The sequence below is a fragment of the Lissotriton helveticus genome, chromosome 7, assembly GCF_964261635.1.
Source record: "Lissotriton helveticus chromosome 7, aLisHel1.1, whole genome shotgun sequence".
In the NCBI taxonomy this organism is placed as follows: Eukaryota; Metazoa; Chordata; class Amphibia; order Caudata; family Salamandridae; genus Lissotriton; species Lissotriton helveticus.
Window position 1 is genome coordinate 1,182,277,830 of NC_136068.1, and position 14,794 is coordinate 1,182,292,623.

General features: G+C 44.8%; 1 protein-coding gene across 1 annotated transcript in view; it reads left to right on the plus strand.

Annotated features, from left to right (window-relative positions):
• The window catches only part of PITPNC1 (phosphatidylinositol transfer protein cytoplasmic 1), a 1,067,253-nt gene that overhangs the window by 1,011,826 nt on the left and 40,633 nt on the right, over positions 1–14,794 (plus strand). The gene's annotated exons all lie outside the window — the stretch shown is intronic.

Sequence of the window (14,794 nt, forward strand, 5' to 3'; positions counted from 1 at the left end):
TTTTGAACAATAAAATAGCAGCGTTTGCTATTCTTGTCTGCATCTGCAGGCGGGGCTGATAAAACAACGCAGTGAAGGCAAAATTAGCCTCCTGGTAGCCTTCAGCAAAGGAAGGTGATACGGTTCTGTCTAGCCTCTTCACACTATGTTATTAGTTTATATCACATGTATGAAGAGTGTTGAACCTTTGAGAATAAACAATTAGCAGAAAAGCCATTGGCACCCTTTCACTTACTTAAATGCTGTGGAACAATGTCTTTGGTTTAAAACAATAAATGTAACATTTTCAACTTCCATGAAGCCTTGCTTATTATTTAAAACACTCATAAAAACAGAGCATTTTATTCATAGGAAATAACATGACTATATTAAAGTGAACCTAAATATTATGTTGCAATGAATAATGAGATGGATAATAAATGTGCTTTAAAAAAATCAATAACCAACATGTATGTATGTATGTATATATATAAATTTCAAAAAGGGAGCTACCCAAAAGGGAAAAAAACCATGATCATTATAACAGTAAAGAGCAAAGGAACATACTTTGAAATAATCCTATGTGGAAACAGCAGGTACATAGTACCTTGTTTACCTGAGCTAACAGAGTGACATTATGATAAAGCAAAAAGCCCACATTTCTGACAATCAGAACTGGGACTGGCGGCTTATACAATTCCTGTGGCTACCAGGCCGCGAACTAGCCAGACAGATCATTTCATACTAAAAGAACTTTGGTTTAGTCCTTATTAAACTTTAATGCTTTGGCCCTGATCCAGTGTAACACAGCAGTAGAATTGTCATGAAAACTCTCTTGAAAAGATACAGAAGGATCATCTAAGTGGACCACTAGTTGTGTGTCAGCTGTGCAGGTCATTAGCAAAAGGCTGAAATAATTAAGCAAGAGTAGCTGTATAAATATTTAAGATTCCAATCATTTTTATTTAATCTTTTTATTGGCAGTTTAAAGTAAACATACATTTTTATGGTTCTCAACGTGTAAAGAACACAATCTTAGCGTGCCTCCTCTTTGTATCTTACCACAGATTTAAGATTAAAATAAGCCCCATATAGAAACCAGTGTTTCAGCCATTTACTGGATGATCAGTAGGGAAGAAGAGATGCATCTTGAGCTCTTTATTTGAAGTAAAATGTTATCCACGCCAGTCAATTGCTCTTAGTTCCATATTTCTGTAATCGCTTCAGCAAAAACACAGAGGGTAGACAGTGTTGAAGATCACTGAGAGGTCTAATAAACGAAGTCCTTTCTGCCACCCACGTCCACTACCTCTCCAAGTTAGGTCAAAATATAGACCCACGTGGTCTCAATACTATGGAGCAGTTTAATGCTAAATTGTACCAGATTAGGAACTCCATTGCCTTAAAGGAATGTAGAAATGTTCTTGTTTGTATGCTTTATGAGAATAGTAATTGGAAGCGGTAAAAGAGATAGTTACTTTTGGATGTGCCTCAGGTGTAACCCTCCTGGGCTACTCAGATCTATGTATATACACATCTCATTAACTAGATGCGCCTTTGTCTCCTTTTATTTATTTAGAAGATTTATAAAGCGTACAGCTACCCAACAGGGTTTTCCGATGCTAAGCAGGACAAACGAGGACGCAGCTATTTGGAGGAGCGGAAATTAAACATGGCTATAAAGGTCTTGAGTATTTTACAAAAGCCTAAAAGAGACTGACAGATCCTAGGTTCCAAAGGAAGAAAATTCCACAGTTTAGGTCCAAGGTAGGAGAACGAGCGGCCCCTCATACGGGTCCGCTGCACTCTGGGAACTGAGAAAAGAGAAACGCTGGCCGATCTCAATTGGCGAGTGGGTACCCTTAGTGGTAGCATTTAAACCCTATAAAAATGAAGAATTAGACATGTCTAAGTCTGTTTTAAGAAACATAATGGCAAATTTTGTATTTTGCATCTGACAAATTCAGATATCACCACAGGCCCAGCTGTCATGGTGGTTGGTTCCTGTCAAGATAAAAAAAAGTTGTGTACGACTGCCATTAGTATTCACGGCCACGGCCAGAGTGGTAGGGAAGGTCTTTATTTGTTATTTTTTCTGTACTTCTATTCTTTGGCAGGGACAACAAAACATTTACCATAAATAGAGCAGATGGTGTATTGTCCTTCCTGTGAAGGCTCTTAGTATTTTAAACCACTGGAGGAAGATTTCCATCGATGGAGACAATGGCTGGCTGCCCACCTGATGCTAAATAGAGGAGACGGACAATCAGTTTGGTGGGCAGGGTACTCTGTTGCTTTTGCAACAAAGTACACTGCCAATCACCCATCTGCACAGGAAGTGACATCACTGGATTTCCCACCATGAATCAGCAAAGCAAGTGACATCATTGGATTTTTCATCATCCATCTGCACAGGAAGTGACCTCACTATATTTCTAATCATCCCCCTGCACAGGAAGGGACATCACTGGTTTCCCACCATCAGTTTAATAGATGCAGCCAAGACAATCTTCAGTAAGCATCTGCTAGTTAGGATTCACACCTAGATGGAGGAAGAACAGATAGTGTCCCACCTACAAGCAGAATTTAGGCCAAATACGAGCACCATAGATCAAGTGTTTTGATTTTTATTGATAAAATGGAAGTGAGTTTTAATTAACAAGTGTCATTTATACGTTGTATTTGTGTATCTCAAATCAGACTTTTGCCTAATACCAAGAGAGCATTAAATAAAATGGGTATGCCGATAGAGTCGTTTAATTTAGTGATCCACCTGAACCAGGAGAGTTTCGCATTAGTCAGGTGAGCAAAGAAGGTAAACTGACAGAAGGTATAAATATATCCTGTGGTGTCCGCAGGGCTGTATGCTAGCCTCAACCCTTTATACACTATATATAAATGTTCTAGTAAATTTGCTTTGACTGGAAGGGAAACAACCCGAAAATAGCAGGCATGACCGTTCCTGGCCTTCTTTTTACCAATAACACACTACTAATTTCTAAGACTCCCATGGCCTACATAATATTTTGAGTAGGTTCACAGAGGCATGCGAGTCATACAGCCTAGAAATGAATGGCCTCAAAACCAAGTTCATGACCTTTCGCCCACATAAGTACTTTAAAGGCAAAATGAAGCTTGGTCACAAGAATCGGGAACAGGTCTAAGAATTTGATTACTTAGGTGTGAGATTGGCAAGTAGTTAGTCCTAGACAGCCCAGATTCTGAAAAGCCAAATATCTTTCCAACATGGTGGAACCGCAATAGTGAAGAAACTTTGCGGGTCAACCAATCACCCTATTTCCCCCACACTGGAAATTTATCAGACATGGGCTCTTGGAGCTGCCCTCTATGGAGCAGAACTATGGGGTTTCGATAATGGAAAGGGCTGGAGATGGCTGAGAATACATTTGTAGAGCCATTTTGTATCTGCCAAAGAGTGCCACCCTTGTCCCGATGCAAATTGACCTGGATTAAGGATAGTATCACATACTGCTACATTAAAACCATTGTTATATTGGATTAAGATCGGCACAGAAAAATCACTGATTCCAATTAGGCAAGCTGTGTCTGAGGTTAAAGCATTGGATAATTGGGGAAAAAGCCCCTAGCTCAAAAATGTGAAGGATTGATTGTATAGGTTGGGCCTGGAACAAATAGGGGACAAACAGGAAAATCTGGCTAAAGGGATGATCGTGAAACTAAATACTGGGATTATATTTTATGCAATCGCGTATTTGCAACTGCAGATGGCACTATAACAAATGGTTTTATTGACATAAAAGTACCTTGACATTTGAGATATTTTTTGATCAAATTGAACCCCCAGCTTCTAGATCACTGTATCTTAAGTTCAGACATGGTGTCCTGCCTGTTAACGTAGTAAAAAGCAAATGAACAGGCAGGCTCCACAACTTGATATACAGCATGTAATTGTACTTCCGAATCGCTAGAACACTTTTTGTTCTTCTGTCCTATTTACTTGAAAACCAGGAGAGGATGGTTAATTCCTATCTGTTGGGTACTCTCTGTTTCACATTAAGTTGAAGCAATGCTTATCTTAAGAACAGAAAACATTGAGTGGATAGTATTCTCAGTATCAAGATACCTGATGTATGCTTGCCGTATTCGTGGAAAATTATTGAAAATACTTAAGCCATTTAATGATTATTTGCCTATTTGCACATGCTCATTTCCTGGCTATATAATGTGTTAACCTACTTTTACTTATATAAGGGTATTTGACTTTGGGTAACCCAGAAGTTTTAGTATTTAACATTTATAATGGCTTTAACAACTGCTCTAAAAATGTTAAACATGTTTCCTTATGCACTATTGACCATTGATGTATGGTTCCTTTTCTTTACCTGCCTTAAGCACGAGCACTTTAACGGTAAAAAAGTACTACATTTTAGATAGAAAATCCTAGTGAGAATTCCATGATTTGTTTTTTATTCCTAGCATGCTTCATAGCATGCTGTAACTGAGTTTTTTAGGAAAGGTGTTTTTAAACTGATGTTGTATTGTATCTTTTGTAAATACTGTGATGTACTTGTTTTATTAATATGTTTAGGACCATATATTGGTCGAATGAACTACTACTACTGCTACATTGCAAGCAACTGGAGCGCAAATAGGGAACAAGTCAAGACATCGCAGAGAAAGACGTCTTGAAATCAGCCCTAAGACACTACCAGAAGATAGAGAAAACCAAGCACACAGCTTTTACAGACTGCATCAAAGCCAGCACTAACAGCAGCAAGGAAATCGTCACCATCATCAAAGATTTCACCATTCCTTCTGCCACCTTCATCAGCATCATCCGCTGAGAAGACCTTTGCAACAAGATCTCAAAATTCTTCTGTTACAAAATCACCTCCATACACAGCAACTTTGACCCTCAATAAGGCCCCATCACCGTTGCAACTCAACTTCCCATCACGGCCGAGGAATGAACCTTGATCTTGTGGGCCACCATCACCACCATCGAAATCACTGCTGCCATGAAGACTATCCACTCAGGTGCCCCATCTGACCCTTCTGCTCACCATGCCATTCCCAAAGGACTCCTCTGATCAGCGAAGCACTAACACCCATCCTCAATGCCTTCATTGACTCAGCTACAGTCTTGAACTCCTGAAAACATGCCACTGTCATGCCTAAGCTGAAGAAACCGTCCACTTACTCAGGCACACTTCCCAAATACAGCCCGATCTCCCGCTTACTATACCCAGGAAAGGTCTTAGAGAAACTAATTAACTGACACCTCACCAACCACCAGCTCCTGGATGCCATGCAGTCTGAATTCAAGCCCAACCGCAGCACTGAAACAGGACTCATCACTGCCACTGTTGATATCCGCATAATCCTTGATAGAGGAGTTGTTTCAGCTCTCATTCTTCGGGACGTCTGTGCAGCATTTTATGTGGTCTTACACCCCATTCTCATCAGGCGCCTGCACAAGATTGGCATCCAAGCACCCACTCTCAGCTGCATCTGCTCCTTCTTAATGGCTAGAAAACAAGCTGTCAGTCTGGTACCTTACTCAATGGAAGCCCGCAAACTTATCTACGTAGAGCCTCAAGGTTCATCGCTTAGCCCCTTCCTCTTCAATGCATGCATGATACCTCTGGCTAACATCATCCACGCATGCAACATCAACAGCCTCTACTATGCTGACAACACGCAAGTCTCCCTCTTAGACCAGACCTCGCAAGAAACATGTTGATGGGCTGCATGACTGAAGTTGCTAACTGGATGAAAGCCAACTGTTTCAAGGTTAGCATCAACCAGACAGAAGTAGTGATATTCAGCAAGAACACCTCACCATGTTACTCCAACTGGTGACCTGCTGAACTCGAACCCACACTCAGAACCTCAAAATATTAATTGGGAGCAAACTCGACATGACTGCACAAGTCAACGCCTTCACTGCATTCTGCTTCCACACCCTGATAGGTGCTAAGGATGATCTTTAAATGGCTCCCAAGCATCACTAGAAAACCTGTCACTCACACTCTACTCACCAGCAGCTGGACAATGGGAACACCTTCTATGCCAGGATCCCCAAGCAACTCAGTAGAAGACAAAAAAAACATCCAGAGCTCGGCAGCCAGAGTCATCCTACACCTTCCACACGGAACCCACATAACACTAGACCTCCACTGGCGCCGAATACACAAATGTGCTTATCCCCTTAAGCGCTGCGCACGTTCAGCGGCCGACGGCACCACTACCTCCGTAGTGCTGCCATCGGCCGCTGAACGTTCGAACTGCACCTGCGCAATGGAACGTCCAGCACTGGAGCTGGACGTTCCATAGCAGCTATGAGGTTAATTGAAACTTCTCACACACACATTTAAGACACTACACAACTCAGGGCCTCCCTGCCTGAACAGTTGCATCTCCTTCCACCAACCACGAAAACACCTCAGCTCTGCAGGGCTCATATTTGCACACTTTCCATGCATACACAGAACCAGGTCAGGAGGACTGACATTCTCCTACATCACTCTCAAAGTGTAGAACGGCTTCCCACTCCACATCAGAGCACCCTCCTCTCGTCTTGAATTCTACATATAGCTGAAGATCTGGCTTTTCAATTAATCAACATACCATAGGCAGGGCTAGGCACACACTTCTGCTCAGTACAGGATACCATGGTGAAAGTGCACTTTACAAATACACATAACAAAATGTAACATACCCTGTGTGCCAAACTTTAAATCAGCCCCATAATCTGGTTCCCAAGTTCATTTGGAATGAGCAAGAGCATCTCCAATCATTTTAAATAAGTCAACAATCCTTCCACCCCACAAACTTTGAGTTAAAAAGTGTAAATTGCCAGACTAATAATAAAGAAAAAAGTAAGGTGCTGCATTGTTTTTATGTTTGGCATAACAGTGCTTGTAGAGCTCATGGCAAATTATTGCATTTAACATAAAAGAAGGAATAAGAGGATAGGTATGTAAAATTGCTTTGAGCTAGGTAGAAAGAGAGAGGTGTGCAGTCACCATGCCATAGGAATGGAGGTTGTCTTTCTCACATGCTAATGCAATTTTTAGTGTGTTTACCAGTCTCTTGCTGGAAGAAACAAAGGCAATTTGTACAGAGATCACTTTAAGGCAGCTGTGTAATCTATATCAATGCATACCTGACTGATTGTAACACACATGTAGTGTTCCACCTAATTATCGAGTTTTTAATATCCTCCTGATAAAATATTGTATCAAGAATATCGACTCCCACTATATTGTGAAGGTAGGCATAGATTTATCATTCTTGACTCCGCATCTACATACATTGACAGCATATATCTTGAAGGTACGCAGATGTGGAATTTAAATTAGTAAATCTATACTTACCTATAAATATTTACCGTCATGATTTAGTGGCCGTCGATATTCTGGATTCGATATTTTTGCATGATAATATTGCTTGACCTGAATTGTGGTATCCAGCCCACTCTCAATCCCTCATACCCTCATGGCATTACTGTGATACATTACACAGAAGCAATTGTCAGCAATTAAATAAAGTACAGTTAAAAAAAAGAACACAACCATACACACCACATTAATATGTGTGTAAAATTTGCTTTACACTTGTGAAATGTCAAGGACCAGTGTATTTGTTTGAAAAGAAAAATGCAGAAACATGTAAATATTTATCTACCTTAGTCTTTCTGCACTGGCATCATTCTTGCAGCCCCAGACTTTGACTTAAGAACTCAATGCATTCAGAAAATTGTACTTTGTGTTTGCTTGAGTTAACAACTCATTTGCTAACTATGATTTGCACACGGAAAGTCAAGTAGTGTTTGTTAGACCTGTCAGCCCTTTGGGTGGTCCCTCCTTATTTTTCTCTCCTTTCTGCCGTCCATTTTCTTTTTGTCTACTACATTTTTGGTGTTGACCTTAGGTCTCTGGGCGCTCCATTGCTACTAATTAACAATGAAGTGCAGGTGCTCCTCTAAAATGGAGGAAGTGTAGGAGGTCATCTACAAAATGGTGCCCTACCAACTGCCAAGTTTTACCTCATAGCTTGGAGCCATAGGGTAACATGAGGGGTTCCAGAACCTTCTGGACCTCTCTGGACATTGAGGGGTGCAGGTTATTGCCAAATATAAGTTTAAGTTTAAGTTTAAAATATTTATCAAGCGCAACATACACCTGGGCGGTTTCTTGGCGCTAAGATAGCAGGCAGCCAGCTGGGCAAAATCATTCGCTAAGACATAGACTGAAAAGGCGAGCGGAGCTTAAGAAAGATGAGCCTGAGTGAATAAAAAAGTCTTCAAAGCTTTGCGGAAGCTGGAATACTGGGTGAGGGACCTAAGGTGGAAGGGGAGAGAATTCCAGAACATGGGGGCAAGGGTGGAGAATTTCGAGCCGCCCTGTTTTTTTTTCCGGTAGCGAGGGACTGCTAAAAGAAGTTGTGCCGAGGAGCGGAGGTCTCTACCAGGGACATAAGCTTTGATGGCTGAAGATATGAAGAGAGGGGCCAGGCCCGTCCTGGCCTGAAACGCCATGCAGCCTAATTTGAACAAGGCGCGTTCCCGCACGGGGAGCCAGTGGAGGGTCTTCAAGAGGGGAGAGGTATGATGAAATTTGGGGAGACCGAAGGCAAGGCGGGCCGCCTGGTTCTGCACCAGTTGCAGTTTACGCAGGCTGTACTGAGGGATGCCATTAAACAGGATGTTCCCGTAGTCCAGGCGGGACAGGACCAGTGCGGACATAATTAGTTTAAGTGCAGAGAAAGAAAAGAAGCGAGAGATAGAGCGGATAGTGCGGAGAGTAAGGAAGCAGGAAGAAACCACCGAACCAATGTGGGAGTGCATAGTGAGTTTGTCATTTAGCTTGATGCCAAGAGTCTTAACAGAGGGAACTGGGGTAGGAGGAGAGCCAAAGGAGGGGGGGCAAAATAGAGAATTCCAGGGACTGGAGCAACCACCTGTCACCACAAGTTCCGTCTTGTCGGGATTGAGCTTCAGGTGGTTGAAGTTCATCCAGTCCCTGATGAAAGATAGAATAGATTGGAAGTTAGAGATGGAGTCAGGGGAAGAGGACAGGTTAAAGATGAGCTGGAGGTCATCGGCATAGTTATATACCGTGACCTCCAGCTGCTGTAGGGCAAAGATAAGAGGCGAGATATAAAGATTGAACAGTAAAGGAGAGAGAGAAGAACCCTGGGGAACACCGCACTGGACCTGGCAGGGGGTAGCTGAAAACTCCCCAAGATGAACCGCCTGGGTCCGGTCCCTCAGAAAGGACGAGAGCCAAATAAGGGCTGAGCCTCCTATGCCCGCCGCCCTGACACGGGAAAGCAAGATGGAATGATCCACCGTGTCAAAAGCGGCGGACAGATCAAGGAGGACCAGCGCCTCAGATTTGCCTACGTCCATACCCTCTCTGAGGGTGTCAAGTACTGACACCACCACTGACTCTGTCGAGTGCTTGGGCCGAAACCCAGCCTGACACGGAGCCAGCCTCCCATTCTCCTCGACAAAGGAGCTGAGCGCAGATGTAACATGTCGCTCAAGCACCTTCGCCAGAAAGGGTAGAAGGGAAATGGGGCGATAATTGGCCATCACGGAGGGGTCGGCTCCTGGCTTTTTTAAGATGGGGACGATGGAAGCGGATTTTAGTGATGGAGTGACAACCCCTTGAGCCAGTGAGTCATTAAGGAAGCCAAGAGGAGGCAAAGTACAGACAGAGAAAACCTGCCGTAAGATGTGTGCCGGACATATGTCAAAAGGGGAACCGGATTTAATTTTGGGAAGGAGAGACAGGAAAAGTTCTTCAGAGAGAGGAGGAAAGGAATTGAAAAAGGCTGGGGCGGGGGGAGGCAGGGGGTCAACAAAAAGAGGGGAGGGAGGGGGGATGTTGGATTTAATTGTCGAGATTTTTTCTACGAAGTAGGAATTCAGCGAATCGCAGAGTTTCTGAGAGGGAGGGGGTTTAAGTGAGGTCCTGTCGGAAAAAGCCAGGTCGTGAGTGATGGCAAAGATCTCCTTCGGTTGATTCTCGGCCGCCAAAATTTTGGCCGAGAAATAGGCTTTCTTGGCCTCAGTGATTTTTTTTTATAAGTCCCTAGGAGATGGACATAACGGGTCTTGGAGGTGGGGGAATAGTCCAATCTCCATTTGCGTTCTGCCCTTCGAACCGTAAGCTTCAGTTCTTTCAGATCATTATTAAACCACCGATTGGCGTCTTTAGGGCGCCTAATCGAGGTACGCCGGAGAGGAGCCAAGCAGTCGCTTCCCTTCGTAAGCCATAAATCGATGGCTTTGGCTTGGGCTGCGGAGTCCAGTCCCGATAAAGAGGGAGAGGAGGCCAGAAGTGAAGTCGAGAGGTCGGACAGATTGACCTTACCCCAATTGCGAGCCCATGAGTTTTTGGTGTGGATAAGGGTCTTGGTCAGGCAAAGACTAAGGGAAAACGAAATTAAAAAGTGATCGGACCAAGTGCAAGGGGTAACAGACAGTGCAGACAGGGAACAATTAAGAGACCAAACTTGGTCTAGAGTGTGGCCATGAATGTGAGTGGGGGTGTGGACAAGGGAGGTGAAATTGAGAGAAAGAAGGGTTTCCGAAAAGTCTTTTGATGAGGCACATTCCTTAGGGTCCGTCGGCCAATAATTGAAGTCCCCGAGGACTAGAACCGAGGCATAGTTGACGGCCAGGGTGCCGAGTAGATCTTGAAAGGCCGGAAGGAAGGATGGGGTTGATTGAGGAGGGCGGTAGACGAGCACAATGGCTAGGTGGGGGGAAAGAGAGGTGGAGCGAGCCACCAAGTAGTCAATTCCTCCCAAGGAGGGTGAGGGGAGAATCTGGAACTGGAGGTCAGAACGGGCAATGAGAGCAACGCCTCCACCCGCTTTCCCGCCAGGACGGTCGGCGCGGATAGCGTAGTAGGTCGAGGGGAGGGCAGCCAATAGAGACGGAAGAGAGGCTTCAGAGAACCACGTCTCCGTTAACAGCAGGAGATCGGGTTTGTCTGTGTCTAACAGAATGAAGAGGTCCTGATGGTGTTTAATGGCTGACCTGGTATTAAGTAAGATGATAGATAATGGGGGAGAGTGGGGATCAGAGATGGTTGATGAGCAGGGGGCCGACGGGGAAGCGAGAGGAGGAGGGCAACCTAGTGGGCAGGCATAGCAGGGAGAATTACAGCCCATGAGGATAGTCCGATGAATAGTACGAGGATCAAGGGGCCAATGGCCTTGTAGTAGGGTCAAGTCAGCGGAAGAGTATCGGATAAGAGGACCAGGGGTAACGGCCCCTAGCCCCGGTCGGCCGCGGACGGGCGCAGACGGGCTTAACTCTGGCACGACTCCGGCGCGCCTACGACGCGCCCGCTGCGCTCGTCCGCTGCGCTGACGCCTGGTGGACGTTTTAGTAGCCATGTGGACAGGGGGGTGTGGTCACGGAGAGGCCGACCCACAACCCGACCCAAGATGGCGCCCGTAGTCAAAGGCGACCGGCTTCAGGCAGACCAGGAAGTAAGTGTGGCAGGCTGGTAATCAGCGAGCCACAGGGGAGCGATATTTAAAAACTAGGCAACAGGTAAGAGGTGTCCTTACTTGTAGTCAGCAGGACGGGTAGGGAGATAGTAAAAAAATAATGGTGCTCGTAATCAGCAAAGGCGAGTGTGATCAAAAAAGGTTACAAGTGGAGTTTTAAAATTATTGCAAATAGCGGCAGTAAATGCGCGCGAGCCCTCTGCCACCGGGCTGCGTGCTATAGGGATCTAAGACTTCTGCCATAGTTCCCCTAATTTTTCCTGCCGCCTCGAGTTGCGAAAACTCTCAGCTACCCTGTCAGAAACCCACCTGAGCCTGTAACACAGTAAGGAGCGCAGGATAATCCACGGCCGCTTATCCCGGGTCCTTCAGCGCTCTCTGCGCAGACCTTACCTCCTTACCGCTAGTCCAGTCAGGGCTCCCACCGCTGAGCTGCCACCTTTTCCCGGGGCTGGTGGCGTCTGCGGCCCCCACTGAGGAGATCCGGTGGGAGGAGGCCGGTGTCAGCGAGTGGTGTCGGTGTAGCTGTGACCTGGCGAGAGCTACTCCGGCGCTTGCAGATTGGGCGTCAGAAAGGAAGGCCGCTCCGACGCTGACAGACTGAGCGTCGGAAAGGAAGAGGCGGGATAGAAGGAGGCCGGGCCCGGGTGAAGATCCTTTCCCCTGCGACGAGCGAGAGGTGGCGTTGCTGAGTCAAGGTGGAGATTGACACTGCCAGAGCCTGTTCGCTTGGGATGCAGATATCAGCTGGATAGTCTGGCTGGGCCAAGGTCCCTAAAGGAAGCCGGTAAGATGGCCGGAGGGTGGTGTGGGGCCTCCGGTGGCGAGAGTGCCCCACTGCTGCCTTCATAATTTAACTGGGCCCGCTGGAGGTGGCGAAAAGAGTAAAGAAGGGGAGGGGGAAACTGTGAACAAACAAGGTCAATTTGAAGTGGGGAAAAGCATGTAAAACGAGACTGATTCCCCCACACAGTTCCAACAAAGAGGAACTTTTAAGAAAAGGAAAGTAAATCGGCAGGAGGTGGAAACTAATTGACTTTGCTAAGTCTTCAGGGGCACTACCATTGGTTATAAAACAGCTGCCCAACTGCCTGTTTGAATTTAATGCTTCTAAACATCTACCTTCATAGAACCATTAACTGCCTACTTGATTTCTCAATGAATTCACTGAGTCTTTTATTTTTGTCCTGTGGTAAATTGATCTAATACTTACCAGAATTTAATTCAATGAATTATGTTGCTTGATTCCTGATGTTGAGTTAATATATTACCTCTAGCTTGCTTTGTGATACTCTAAATAAGATTCGCCAGTGCAACAAAATCTTATGTCATGTCACATGTTTACAAAAACAGGAAATACAATGGAAATGTCTAAAAATGTGAATTTATGATTGATAACGAAACTGAAAACCAAATTTGAAGGAAAGATAAAGATTTTCTATTTTTCTAAAGATGGTGTGGTATTATTTTTAAGTGGAGGTGCGCTGAGATGCTGTGTTGGGTGTGACGCAAGTACAACACAAATGCCCTGGAGTGAGGCCTTTCCACTTGGTGCCAGGCTACCCTAGGTGGACCGGTGATCCCGGGTCCAACAGTGTTTGCTTAAGAAGCAGTGTTCTGTCAAACCAAAGGAAATTAAAGTGCTGAACTGCAGTGCCATATGTGTGAATCTACAAAAGAGGCCATGGGTGGAATGGGAATCCAGAGAACACTGCATTGTTACGAAAAGGGATAATTAAAAATAAAGTGATGAATGAATGGTCATGGAAAATGCTGTATTTTATCAGTTAGTAGAAGTGATTTCTTTAAAGAGATGCCACAGATTGTTATGTATTAACAATCCAGAGGAAAGATTGTTGTCAATACCTATCAATCCGTGGCTTTCTTTTCTTTAACATATCTCTCTAAAGAAATCAATTCTACTGGCTGATAAAATACTTTTTTTTTTAAACTTTATTTATTAGTAATGTCTGTTGCACAAAGTCAGCGCAGGGCTGATAAAATACTTCATTTTGAAATATGATTTAGACTTCAAAAGGGCCTAAAGATTAAGTGGACTTGAAGCCTGTGTCCATATATGTTATGTTTTGTTAAATGGGTATTTATAAGTGCACAGCTACTCAATAGAGTGTCCCGGCACTGAGTCGTGAGAATAAACAGTTTGCTATGCAGTGTGACAACCATGGCTAGGTATTATCGCTGAAATAGCCAGGTTTTCAGGGATTTCCTAAACGCTAAGAGATCGTGCTTCAGTCTTAATTCCACCTGTAGATTGTTCCACAGTTGCGTTGCCTGAACCTGGAAGGAGCCCCTGTCCGCACTCGGTGGTATTTAGGGGAATGTGCCAACTGAAGTGTTGAGGACCTTAATGTACAGCGAGGGCAGTAGAACTGGACTCTCTTCATGATTTATCCGGCACCTATGCTGTGGAGAGCCATAAAAGCCAGGACCATGGCTTTAAAATGGATCCTTTTGCGGATTGGGAGCCAATGCAGGGATTTCAAACATGTGGACGTCTGTGCTCTTGGGCCCAGCATGAGTATTGCTCTGGCTGCCGCATTCTGGGATACTTGCAGCCTTGACAATAGATACTCTGGCAACCCTAGATACAGTATGTTCACGTAGTCCAACCTAGAGACTATAATAGCTTGGACTACCGCTTTTCTATGAATGAAATGCAGGAGAGGCAGGAACTGCTTTAGTATCTGCAACGTGCCAAAGCAAGAGCCAGCCACTGCCTGAATCTGGGCCTGCATAGAGAGGTTCTCGTCCAGCTTCACCCCTAGATTTTTCACTGTTCTGATAGAAGTGGAAGGGGGAAACATATCAGCGGCCACCAATTACGCCATACACTGCTGGGGGGTGGCCGAAGAAAAGGATCTCTTACTTTTCGAGATTACATTTAAGCTGATTAGCCTGTAGCCAAGAGAACACTTCAGTCAGACAGGCGTTAATCATATCTCCTTTAAAATCCGAGTTTTTATCACAGGTGAACAGAAGACGTGTGTTGTCCGCATACAACACAATTTTTGCTCCAGGAGCCTCGGCCAAAGATGCTAGTGGTGCCATATATATATCTTAAAAGCGGTGGGGCTCAAGATTGAGTCCTGTGGAACTCCCACCACCAAAGGGGAATGGGGGCCGCAAAAGGCGTGGACCAGACTATTTCATTGCGGTCTTTTAGAAAGGAGGCAAACCAGTTGAGTACCGAACCTCCAAAACCGCATTCCTGAAGTCTCGCCAGGAGTCGTCATACATTTACATCCATCTGTTAGCACACCTTCTCTGGCCTGCTACC